The sequence below is a fragment of the Rhinichthys klamathensis genome, unplaced genomic scaffold, assembly GCF_029890125.1.
Source record: "Rhinichthys klamathensis goyatoka isolate OS25496 unplaced genomic scaffold, OSU_Roscu_1.1 h1tg000099l_1, whole genome shotgun sequence".
NCBI classification, from domain to species: Eukaryota; Metazoa; Chordata; class Actinopteri; order Cypriniformes; family Leuciscidae; genus Rhinichthys; species Rhinichthys klamathensis.
The window spans coordinates 2174221-2188689 of record NW_026606638.1 but is presented as its reverse complement, the minus strand read 5'-3'; positions in this window follow the sequence as shown (position 1 = coordinate 2188689).

The following is a 14469-nucleotide window of genomic DNA, read 5'->3' as shown; positions in this document are numbered from 1 at the left end:
GGATTCAGGAACATTAAAAATGACTGTGTTCGTTATTACACCCAAGAACAGAACACCACAATCGCTTAGACGCCATTCTGCTCATAGACAGTGCTCCGGCATATAAACAATGACCGCGCCGGTCCGGTCCGCGCCGCGCAGACTATGATTGACAGCTACCTCATGTGCGAGGGCGGGTCTGTGTTGAAACGCTCCCATCAATCAACAATCGTGGGAGGGGCGTCCATTTTATTGACGTCACAAAAACGAACGGCTTGATTTGAGGCAGGGGAAAACATATAAGGAGATTAAAACAAAACCACTGGATGGATTTTTATCATTATATGATGTTTGTGTACAGGCACTGCCAACACACATTTCAGTACAATCAACTTGTAAAAGTGCATGTACCATTATATGACCCCTTTAACGTACTGGCATCTGTTTTCGTGTTACTAATACTTTTTTTAATTTTATTTTTTAGCTTGACCTACTAGTATCTAATAAATAAGTACTAGCATGCATTTAATAGTTACGTGTATCAAATGAATGGCAATCCGTTTTAGAATTTAAACCTTACTTATTTTTTTAGCTACTTGTATCTAATAAGTACTAGCATACATTTAATGTTCGAGTATCAAATGAATTAGTATTAGTATATAACAAATAAGAACTAGTATCTAATGAATAAATACTAGCATCTATTTAATAGGCTCAACAAGAACTAATACTGTAAGGAAGCCCAAAAACGCCACCTGGAGGTATCTTAACTTCATTGACACTTTAGACAAGTCAAGACATGCCTGAACAAGTATCGGGGGCAGTCAATGGCTGTGTCCTAATTCAAAGGCTGCATTCTTCCAAGGCCACGACTTCAAAAGCGAAGGTTAAACTGAGTGTTTTTAAATGGGATGTCTAGCCTAAGGAGGACTGTTCTTGTCACCTAGCAACTGTGACAGCTTCCGTAGTCGACCAGCAAGTAACATTTGTGCTGAATATTTTTAAAGAGCATATTGCAGGTAAAAAAAAAAAATCTAAATTAATATATTACCTTGTATGAAAATACCATATGAAAAGTTAATGCAGGATTTTAAATGTTTTAAAACAACATAAAGGCACTAATTTAGTAGATAAAGTGAGCGTTTCTTGGACTGCTCGTAAAAACGGCTTTTTTTTCAACATCGCGTCATTTTACGTCACGTCAGGGAGCCTCAGCTTAGTGCCGAGTAAGCTGGCATTTAGTGAGAGCGGTCGTGAGTCAGTGTGTTTTCAGTAGTTTTTGTATTTTAATTTATCTTCGTCATTATTGTGTTTGTGGAGGTTGCAAAAACTCCGGCTGGTCAGGACATTAAGTCCACAGGTTTCCATAACAAGAAAAGGGACGGTGCTATCTTTCGTGCCTAGTGCGGTGAAGAGACGGGATTCCTCTTCCCCATCGGCTTCGAAAAACACGGTCGTGTGTAGCGTTCACTTCAGATCGGAGGATTATCATCCTTCAGCATCCCGAGTTTAACATGGGATGCTGAAGCAAGAATATTGATCGTCGTATACTGTACCAATGGCATCAAATAGTGTGACATATAGGTAGCCATGCCCTAAATAGAGGCAACTTGTAATTGAAAAACAAAATTACTAGGTTGTTTAAATATTCAAATCTTTAATTTTCTGTTTATGTTATAACCCAGGTGAAAAATAATTTAAAAATGTACTTGAGTATGTTTTTAGTACAATAGAAATATAATCAAGTATAGTTTATACATTTAACAGTATAAATCTACACTAAACATACTAATGTCTGCTGGCCTGATATACGATGGTAATAATCTGTACAATATTGTGAGCACAGTGTATATCGTTAGCGAACGTATATCTATAAGCACGTCTCTCACCAAGACACCTGTCCTGTTCTCCACTGGTTCTCACACCACAACTCAATTTGTCTCTGACCGTTCTGTCTGACATTAGTCCTGGCCTGTCCCTGCTCTCTTGGCAGCATAGTTGTATGGCTGTGGTCCGTCATACGAGTAAGTATTTCCTCAGCGTCCGAAATGTCATTGCGATCCATTGTTTTCCTGTTGTTTGAATCGACCGCTCTCCCGCCCGTTATGTCACGCCCGCCACGCCCATTTTTAGACGCGGAAGTAAAATTCTCACAAAAACGACTCCAGAAGCTTCTGTAGCGTATTTATAAGTATATTTTAAAGAAAATCTAGTTCCTACATTATTTTTCTATACATTGACTCGTTGGGTCCTCTAACCTGCAATATGCCCTTTAAAAGTTATATTCAACTGCCTAAAAAAAACAGGGTTCACAACCTGTTTAAATATCTTACCAAGTTGCAATTTTATTTGGCTTTATATGTTTTTTTATTGTAGATTTTATATTGCATTTTGTTTTCTCGGTTCATTGTACAACACAACCATAAGGGAAAATGTGTTTAATACCTCAAACATGCAGAAATAATCCAAAATAAACCCCTTCAGCTGGGACACTCTTTCTCACTCCAGTTTCTCTAACCTGAAACTCCGACCACCATTTCTACTAGTGCTTAACCAGTGCTTAACCTCTGAGCGTCCCTTACGCTTGTATAGGTACAATGAAATAACTATATATAATAAATACATAGTCACAAATGGAATACATACTAGTCAGAACTGAATGGTTGATATCTGAATGACAGATCCCCATAGAAGTCAATGGAAAAATATTTAAATGTGTTACTAGTAACAATACAATAGTTGTTAGTCACTGTTAAAATAAGTATAGTGTCTAATGAATAAGTGCTAGTTTCTAATGAACAAGTACTAGAATCTAATAAACGTGTACTAATATCCATTTAGGTACTGGTATCTAATAACTAAGAACTAGTATCTAATGCAGGGGTCTCCAACCTTTTTTCATTTGAGAGCTACTTTTTAAAAATGAAAGTGGCCGAGAGCTACTCATGTAATACAATACTTAAATCTCTGAAATAATGTCTCATAACTTGCATATTAACAACTATCTAAACTATTTTATACCTAAAAGGGTTTTTGTATGCCTATGTCACCCTTAAATGTCAGAGAAAAGAACAGAATCAGAGATTATTTTTTTTATAGAAAATTGTACTTTGCATATTATATTGTAAAAACACATAATTATAGTTGATTTTATAGTTCATCATGACTAGATATGAAATGGCATGATAATTTAATTTCATTAGTGACCAAAATGATCACGGTAATCACAGAATCCTGTTCAAAAAGTACTAATACTACACAATGAAATCAATTCACTAAGTTGTATGTCGAAAACCAGCAAATAACAAATAAATCCGCATCAATATGCACTTTTTGTTTACATAAACATTAAAATAATAACATTAAAAATTATGGCTAGATTTTAAAGGAGTGTCTTGCAACATGTTATCTAGCCTACTGTACAAGTATGTACAAGTTCAAATAAAGTTTTGACAAAAAATGTTTTATAAAAATATAAACCTCACATATTTCAGCCTTTAAATCATTTTTATAAAAAGAATGAGCCAAAAAAGATAAATTACTGACTTTTACAATGCACATTAGCTTATCTTTTATTATTAAGAGTAAAATTCGATCTGATTTTCCCGTGGCGTCTGTCGTTGCTATGCAACCATGCACTGCGCTCTCCACAATGACAAAGAAGTTTTAGTAGCTAATAGATTTCCACCACCGAAAAACACTTGCTGTAGCTCTGCTACAAGATTTATTTACGGAGAAGAGAAAAACACCCGTAGTGTTTGGGTGCACCCCCATCCTTCATGTTGACTGAGCTTTCAATGTTGTTATGGAAAGGGTGAAGCTGATTGGTTGACCTGCGGTACGTTTGCGGCATACTGAATAGTTGCATTTTTTTCATCTCGCTGCACCTGGAAAAAAATAGCGCGTCGCTTTAATTATGAGCGCGCTTGCCTCGCACCTACATTTGAAATAACGAACTTGAGGACGCAAAAGACTCGATATGTGAACGGCTCCTTGACGAGCAACCTCCAATCAGGCCACGAGCTAACGTTACTGGTAGCTCGCGAGCGACGTTTGGACCCCTGAACTAGAGTAAGTCAGAGTTCACCTAAACTTATCTAAACTCATGTATAATGAACAGAAGATATTGTCATTTTTAAATATAAATATATAAATATATGCTATATAAATGCAACAGGTGTGATTGAAAAAGAATATCAACAGAATACAATTACATTTCAGACGCAGCTCACTACTGAGTTGTGCTATTTTTAGACCAGGCCTGCGGGCGACTCATGTGGTCCCTGGGGGCGACCTGGTGCCCGCGGGCACCGTGTTGGTGACCCCTGATCTAATGAATAAATACTTATTTAAAGATATACCTTATACCTTTTTAAAGATACAAGTACTAGTAACTAATGGAATAGTTGCTAAAAACAAAGCACTAGAAACATGAAAATAGATACCAGTACGTTTTAAGGATTAAATGTTAAACGGCTTGCCATAGGAGGAAATTGTATGTTCTCAAAATGGAATAGCTTTACTGCATACTGTTTAGTAGACGGTGTATAGCTGAATTTAGCCAAAGTCCCTTTCTATCTCAAGTCTTTGATTAAGCTCGTTTAAAAATTTGATGAACTTTGTGCTATTATTGACCTAAACTGAATTAACATTAAACTGATTTGAGATGAATAATTAGATTTTACATCTTATTATGATGGTAACAATATTCAGAAATGTATACTACTTATATTACTAATGCTGCATAATTTAGATACATTCAATTGAAAATGCCAATGAACATTTTTATTTCCAAGATGATAACTAGACACCACTCACTGAATTAAACATGCAATGTTAGAGGACTCCAGTTATTGTCTCAGAAATATAGTTATTTTGCATTTTTTTAAACAGGTTTGTGTAGAATTTCTAGCCTTTTGGCTGTCCGATCAAATAATCATTCAAAAAAGAAAATGTAGCGGATATTACCAATAATTTATTTATCATACTGAAAAAAGGTATAGTCAGTTGTGCATTGCAATGAAATATTCGGTACTATTCCATAATAGGTTCAGTATTCTCTGTTGTATACTGCACATTTTTGCAATGCATGCAGCCAGAAACCTTGTTACCAGCCCTGAGTTTCAGCCACTATGCCAAACCAGCCTGGATTACAATCATCAGGTTACCTCAGTTCTGAGTAAAGACAAAAACATCTGCAAAATGTACAGTTTGCAAATCCGGTTTATTGGCAAAATGTACGAAATTTAAGCTGTTTGCAATGAACAAATCAAATAAAAGTAATTGAAATAGCTCAACACAAATGTTTCAAGTAGCTTCCCCAAATTCAACTTTTAATGACTTCTGCAGTCTCAAAATTATTCAACCCCCCCTGAATAGAATCCCTAACAGCACAAATCTGCAAAACAGATGTTGTCTCAAGCACACCTGATGCAACTAATCAAGGGCTTCATTCGTTGCACCAGGTGTGCTTGAGCTAGAACACATGAAATATCTGAACTGGCCCGGTTTGTTGAGCGTCACGACGTTTGACTGCATGTTAGCAATAAGGCTAAGTCAAAAGAATGGTCCAAAAAGTTGAGAAGATATCATCGCCCTTCACAAACAAGGAACAGGATACAAAAATATAGCGAAGACACTAAATGTTCCTAGAGACAGCGTTGGAAGCATAGCTCGCAAGTTCAAAGTTAAAGGGCATATTGCAGGTTAGAGGACCCAACGTGTCAATGTATAGAAAAATAATGTAGGAACTAGATTTTCTTTAAAATATACTTATAAATACGCTACAGAAGCTTCTGGAGTCGTTTTTGTGAGAAAATTTTACTTCCGCATCTGAAAATGGGCGTGGCGGGCGTGACATAACGGGCGGGAGAGCGGTTGATTCAAACAACAGGAAAACAATGGATCGCAATGACATTTCGGACGCTGAGGAAATACTTACTCGTATGACGGACCACAGCCATACAATTATGAGCCTGCTATGCTGCCAAGAGAGCAGGACAGGCCAGGACTAATGTCAGACAGAACGGTCAGAGACACCATGAGTTGTGGTGCGAGGAGAACCAGTGGAGAACAGGACAGGTGTCTTGGTGAGAGACGTGCTTATAGATATACACGTTCGCTAACGATATACACTGTGCTCACAATATTGTACAGATTATTACCATCGTATATCAGGCCAGCAGACATTCGTATTTTTAGGGTAGATTTATACTATTAAATGTATAAAAACTATACTTGAGTACATTTATATTGTACTAAAAACATACCCAAGTACATTTTTAATACATATTTTTCACCTGGGTTATAACATAAATAGAAAATTAAAGATTTGAATATTTAAACAACCTGAGTAATTTTGTTTTTCAATTACAAGTTGCCTCTATTTAGGGCATGACTACCTATATCACACTATTTCATGCCATTGGTACAGTATTAGACGATCAATATTTTTGCTTCGGCATCCCATTTTGAACTCCATCATATCGCCGGGATGATAATCCTCCAATCTGAAGTGAACGCTACACACGACCGCGGTTCTCGAAGCCGATGCGGAAGAGAAATCCCGTCTCTTCACCTGCACAAACTGCACCAGGCACGAAAGATATACAACAACACCGTCCCTTTTCTTGTTATGGAAACATGTGGACTCGATGTCCTGACAGGCCGGAGTTTTTGCAACCTCCACAAACAATAATTTACCATGACGATGATAAATTAAAATACAAAAACTACCGAAAACACACTGACTCACGGCCGCTCTCACTGAATACCAGCCTACTCTGCACTGAGCCGAGGCTGAGGCTCCCTAGCGTGACGTAAAATGACGCGATTTTGAAAATAAAAAGCCGTTTTTACGAGCAGTCCAAGAAACGCTCACTTTATCTACTAAATTAGTGCCCTTATGTCGTTTTAAAACATTTTAAATCCTGCATTAACTTTTCATATGGTATTTTCATACAAGGTTATATATTCATTTAGATTTTTTTTTTTACCTGCAATATGGTCTTTAAAGGAACAGTGGTTACACTACCAGGACGGGGAATAAAAAGGAAGCCATCAACCGCTGCAACCAGATTTCTGAGAAGGCAGGTTCAGAAAAACCCTTGAGTGACTGCAAAAGACCTGCAGCAAGACTTAGTGGCAACAGGCGCTGAGGTTTCAGCTTTCACAGTAAGGCACATACTAAACGCATGCGGTTTCCATGCCAGAACTCCAAGACGTACACCACTACTGACCCGAAAGCACAAGAAAAGTGCTCAAAATCATATAAATAAGCCACAGATGTCCTGGGATTCTTTTTTGTGGAGCAATGAAACAAAACTGGAACTTTTCGGCCCTATGGATCAGCGGTATGTCCAGAGGAAGAAGAATGAAGCTTACACTGAAAAGAACACTCTGTCTACAGTTCAGCATGGTGGTGTTCGGTGATGCTCTGGGGCTGCTTTGTCTCCTCTGGCAATGGAAATCTGCAGCGTGTGAAAGGCAATATGGATTCATTGAAGTATCAGGAAATATTAGGAGAAAATGTCATGCCGTCAGTGAGGAATCTGAAGCTTGGGCGTCATCGGACCTTCCAACAGGACAATGATCCCAAGCATACCTCACATTCCACCCAAGGCTGGTTGCAGAAGTCATCCTGGAAGATTCTACAGTGGCCATCAGTCACCTGACTTGAACCCCATTGAAAATCTCTGGTGGGATTTGTAGAATACAAATACCTCTCAAAAGGTATGGACATTTCTACATCTCATCTGGAGGAACCTCCTCAGACATTGGTCTTACTGTGAAATTGCACCACTTATTCCTACTGACTCTGTTCTTTTGGATTATAAGAACTGCTTTATTGTCCTAAATCACATTTTTGTTAATGCCTATAATGACTCTCGATATATGCCTCGAAAAAGGCAGTGCCTTGTTCTTGTTTTATTGTTGATCTCGGGAATCCTAATCCTGGCCCTAACATTAATAGTCTTAGTACTCCTGAAGATTTTAAATCCAGGACGGGTTTTGGTTTTATTCACTTAAATGTTTGTAGTTTGTAGCCTAAAATGGACTTGGTCAGGATATGGGCTATTCAAACAAATGCAGATGTTTTAGTAATTTCTGAAACCTGGCTTAAAAAAAATCTACCTTAGATAAGGACATTGTGATTAATGGCTATAGAGTTTTCCGTTGTGATCGTCTAAAGAAGGGGGGTGGTGTCGCAATTTATGTTAAGACTAAATTTAACACCAGGATCTTATTTTCTCAATCTATTGTTAAACAATTTGAGATCTTAGCATTAAATCTTGAAATAGCCGATGGTCAGCATATTACTGTTATTGGCTGTTACAGACCCCCTTCTGCGGTTGCTGATGCCTTATCAAATTTAATGGAAGTTTTAAATGAACTTGACGACAGTGACACTTTTTAAAGATTTAAACTGGGACTGGTTATCCTCTGTGTCTGATGATTTTAAAAATCACTGTAATGGTTTAAATCTTACACAGATAATAAATAGTCCCACTAGATCCAATACCAGAAATTCGAACAAATCTACTCTTATTGACTGTTTTTGACAAACACACCTCATAAATATTCAGATGTAGGTGTGTTTGCTAACGATTTGAGTGATCACTGTCATGGCAGCAGTAAGAAATACAAAACTACCTAAGACTAAACCTAGAATAATCTTTAAACGAAATTTGAGGCACTTCTGAGAGCAAGAATTTTTGCATGATTTGTCTTGCTTTGACTGGGACAGAATTGCACTTATTGACAATGTGGAGCTAGCTTGGAAATATTTTTATGATGGTTTTATTAGTATTGTGGACAAGCATGCTTCCTTACAGAGATTAAGAGTAAAGGGACGTGATAATGCGTGGTTTACCGCGGAGCTGGCTAATCTTCTTCGGCAGAGAAACCAAGCCTGGGCTAAAGCCAGGCAATCTGGGACAGATTCAGGCTCAGTTTTAGACAGCTGCGTAATCACTGCACATGTTTTATTAAAAAGGCAAAATCAGATTTTTATTTAGCAGCTACAACAGAAAACCTAAACTATCCCCGGAAATTCTGGAAAGCCCTGAAATTGGTAGGCACCTCAAATTGTCATAATGAATTACCTCCATGTATTATTAAGGACAAAGCTGTCATATCAGAAAAGTCTGCAATTTTAGAGTGCTTTAATAAGCACTTTGTGGAAGCTGGTTCTTTGTTTGAACGTCAGCTCCTTGCAAGCAATTCAACCGTGACAAACTGCTTAAATTCTTCAGTTCCAAAGAGGCCTTTTGCCTAATGCCTTTCTGTCGCAGATGTGCAAACAGCTCTTATTGCCTTGGACCCTAGTAAATCTCCTGGCCCTGATAGTTTAGAGCCGTATTTTTGGCGAATAGCTGCTGACTTTATTGCTAAACCAATTGCAATTATTTTAATCAAACTCTAGTCAACAATGCGATACCAATGATTTGGAAATCAGCCTAAATGCTCCCTCTTTTAAAGGGAGGAGATTCCTCGTGTTTGGATAATTATAGACCGATTTCCAAATTACCAATTTTAGCTAAGGTTTTAGAAACATTGGTTGGTGATCAGTTAAAGGACTATTTGGTTTCCAATCATATTTTGTCTGACGTACAGTCTGGGTTTCGAAGGCAGCACACTACTACTACTGCTGCAATCAAGGTCTTTAATGACATTATTGAGGCAATGGACTGCAAGAACACCTGTGTAGCTCTTTTTATAGATTTAGCTAAAGCATTTGATACAGTGGACCCAGACCCGGCACCATGGGGGGGCATTGGGGGGCCTGGCCCGCCCTGTGAGTCACTAGTGCCCGCCCTGGACGAGCCTGTCTACCTTCATCAACTCTACGTCACGTCCCACATCTCGATCATCGCGATCTCACAAAGCTCTTTTATTATTAATGAAGCTGACTGCACAATGAATCTTTCATAATGTCAACACTTTGTTTGGTATAATCAAAGGATTTGCCAGCATGCAGAATTCATCACTGAACAAAAACTCCAAAGTTTTGAGCGGTGAGTGGATTTTATCTGAAACGCATCTGATTGGCCATTGCAATTTAGAAATCAACACATATGTCTGTGATTGGCTACATTGCACAACGCTGCAAAAACACGTTATAAATAGAAACTCTACCTAATTGCGACTGTAAATCGTTATTTTGTTTAGTTGTTCTTATTGCTTTTGTGCAATAGATGAATAACAATTTATTTGTTTTTGGATGTTTTATTTAGATAGGGAGTCCCACGAATCGTTTGATTCTCCAGCAACCGCCAGTGCCCGCACTCGGCCATCAAATCTAAATGTTAGAATAGAATAGAATAGAATAGAATAGAATAGAATAGAATAGAATAGAATAGAATAGAATAGAAAGATAAAAGATAATTGACTAATGAACAATGAATTCATAAATAAATAAAACGTGTCAGGGCTTGACATTGTGACAATTGTGTTGAATATAATTTATTATAAATCAGTAGGCCTATTCACATCAGAGTTCAATCAGCTTTGACATATTTAAATCTGCATATTTGTGATATTTTTACTTTTATAAAGGACATTTCCCCTAATTTTATTAAATATATGTATATATCTTAATGATTCCTCTTTCATTTTAAATTCTTTATTTGATCAATAAATTAAATTAGAATAAGACACTACAGGACTGTTACCAATCAAATTAAATCATTTACACTAAATAATATACACTAAATAATGTTATGAGATTGTTTTACATCTTTTTAAAAAATATACAAATAAGAAAAGTTGAAAAGAATGACACTTTTAAACATGAAACTAAACCGCCAGTAGATGGCGGTAAGTGATAAGCGGTGTAATTAAGCGAGTCATTGAGTCATTTGTTCAAACGATTCGTTCAAACAGCTGATTCATCAAGAAAAAAGTAGTCGTTCATGAATGGGTCATTGAATCTTTGACTCAACCGATTCGTTTAAAACACTGAATCATTTAGTAATGAAAACACGGTTGACTGAGATGCGTTCTGTTTCTGCTGGGATCTTTGTTTGGATTGGAATTATTTTCACTGCTAAAATAGAACAAAGTCAATATTGCATCTAAAATGTAAGTGACTTAGGCTAATATGAATTACTTATTGAACTGTCGAAATCAGTGTTACATTTTCAATCGTGATGATATTCAGCACTTGGTCGTGGTGTTGCTTCATGTTATAAATAACGTTATAAAAACTAACTTGCACATTAAAAAAAATTTAACCGCAGTGTTCTGCTAACTGAGTTTGTTTGTGTGAGCTGCAGTTAGGCCTATTTGTTTAATCGAGAGGCTGCGCGAGCCTAAACAGCACAGATTGTTAGCGTCAGTACATTATCTAGGCTACTATCGATCATTATCATTTGTATCATACATATTCAATTCATTAACGATCATATCCTTTAATATTAAGCAATTAGGAAATTAGGTTTATCTCATTTGTGCCCCCCTGAAAAAAATGTATGCCCGTCCGTGAATTTGTGTCTGGCGCCGGGTCTGAGTGGACCATTGCATTTTACTGGAAAAGCTACGTATTGGTTTTGCTGACCATACTGTTGATTGGTTTACCAACTATTTGGCAGATAGAACTCAGAGTTGCTGATTTGAAATTGTCAAAATAAACACATCTTGTGGTGTACCGCAAGTATCAGTCTTGGGTCCAATTTTATTTACTATCTATATTAATAACATTTCACAGGCTCATTTCCATTTTTATGCTGACGATACCGTTATTTATTGTAAGGCTGCTACTTTTTTGTTTTTTGTTTTGTTTTTTCTACTGCTTTTTCTTATTTACAATCTTCTTTTAAAGGTGAACTAAGTAACTTTTTTACCTTAACCGAACAGCTTTGGAGTCATTGTAAAGTTTATATTACTGATTTCGTGTTGAATGGTGGTTGTTTCGCACCCCCCTGGTGCCTGTGAGCCGCAAAACCACCCTTGCAACTTTGGGCCGGCGAGCCGCCAGCCTGAGTGTTAGGAAGTATCGTGTGATATCAGGTCTCGCGAGGTAACGAATTGCTTTACGGCAAAAAAACAGATCTGATAAAATTCTGATAAAATGAGCATCAAACAGAAATAACCCGGCGCCGGGTGTTGGGCGCGCGCAGCTCTTAAAGGGGCCATACCATATTTCCACTCGTTACAGCGTCCATCCTACTGAACAGGTACCGCCGGTGTACAGGGGGAGGGGATCCGGCCCTGAGTGCGAGCCATCTCTGCGTGAGTGCTATTCACGACAGTACAAGTGCTCCACAGCGACTCTAGGGGTCGTTGTTTGACAAAAACGGAATTCTTACTGAGTGCTGCTTTAACCTTGTTCAGGTACAACTGTATCAGCTTAAACTAGTTTTGAATGTTGAGAAAACTAAGATTATGCTTTTTTCAAAATCTAAGAAGTCTTTGGACAGTCTTCCAAGTATATTTACTATACATTGTGAGCAGATCGAACAAGTCAAATTGTAAAAATATTTGGGTATATTAATCGATGATCAGCTCTCTTTTAAGTTGCACATTGATAAACTGTTTCTAAAATAAAATCAAAGCCTGTTTTGTATCAAAGCCTCTTTTGTATCAAAGCCTGTTTTCTTGGAAAACCAGGAGGAGATTGGTTGCTGCAACCTTTCTCACTGCACTCGATTACGGTGATTTGCTCTATAGAAATGCGCCTGAACGATGTTTGTCTTTGTTGGATACTGTCTACCATAATGCATTAAGATTTGTTTAAATGTTCCTTGTTGTGCGTGTGCTTGGTGTTCGTATTTGTAACGGTGCACTGTTAATATGCTGCCATTTTGGCCAGGTCTCTCTTGAAAAAGAGCTTTTAAATCTCAATGAGATCATCTGGTTAAATAAATTTTAAAAAAAGGCGGCGGTTGCAGCACACAAACCCAAGAATATTACTGAACTGGTGGCCATTGCGCATGACATGAGAAAGTGGCTAAAGATTCCTCAGAAACGCTGCCAGAAGATGGTTATACATCTTGTTTGCAGCAGTTCATAACAGCAAAAGGGTGTTCTACTAAGTACTAAAGATTCTTGCCATGAAGGGGTTGAATAATTTTGAGACTGCAGAAGTCATTAAAATTGCATTTTTTTAGTTGAATTTGGGGAAACCACTTGAAACGTGTTGAGCTATTTTAATTACTTTTGTTTGATTTCTTCATTGCAAACAGCTGAAAGTCTGTACATTTTGCCAATGAACCTGATTTGCAATGGGGGTTGAATACTTTTGATTACAACTGTAAATAAATAAAACTAATTAATTTAGGGAGTAAACAGATTCCCAGGCATAAATTCAGATAGGTCAGATGTTGGAATTCACTGTGAATGTACCAGTACTGTAATAGTCTTTAAATATTTTATTTTTCCATCTTTGGCAAATGGTTATAATAGTCATTCTGTGCTATCTGATATAAGTCTTTTGTGAGGTGTATCTATATTAAGTGTCTAGACAATTAAGACTTAATGCATTAACATTATCAAGTGTCTACATTTTTTTTGTTAATGCATTATAATGTATTACCAGAAAAACCTTTAACAGTAGAAGGCTTTTAATATATTTACATTGATTTTGTGCATCAGTCTGAATACAGCATGGTCTCAATAATTCTGTTTCTCTATTATTTTCATATAAATACTAAAAGGTATCAAATCTACATGATTTCTGAAAACAGGAACTTTTCACTTGTCATTAGTACAGTCCATCTAAACCACACGATTTCTACAGTATGAAGAGTGTGATTGTAAAAAGGTTGTGCTAAAAATCCATTATTAAAGCTGCAGTCCGCAGTTTTTCCACTTTGTCGCCATCTCTGTTCGAAATCTGCAATTGCAGTCATTCGCGGAATTATCAACTTGAGTACGTGAGTTGTACTCCGACACGGCACAGCACGGATGAACACAATGTTTGAGGAGAGTGTGCAGCTGTCAATCACCGCGCCGGTGTGGATACTGTCATTCAGAATCACAGATTATTCTTTTTGCAAGTATGACCAACCTAATAATTTTCACCGGAAAATGTCATCTGAACAAGTAACATCCACTTTTGTTCTGGTTCTGACATTGCAGTAAATCGCGCTGATTAAATCTAAAAATCGTTTATCATATCACGCAAACCCGTGCAAATTATACTTTGTTTTCAAATTGTTTATGTTAACAACGTCAGCATTGCGTGACTACATGTAATGTCCTTCAGATATGTATCCTTGTTTTCGCAATGGTCCGGTTACAGTCTCTTTTTTTCTGTAGCCACTCCGAAGTCCGAACGAAGTCTTTTGCATTTTACAGCGGGTGAATCTCTAATTGTCACTGGTGATTGTCGTTTGAACCTTTCTGGATCCGCCATCAAATTGATACGTTTAATTATATCAAGTGCAGTGAGAAAAGGCTACAAATCTCCACCTCCAACATCCTCACACTCAATATAGCCTACTAGCCGAGACTCCTTCTTTATGTGTACAGATGTGACGTAATGACGCA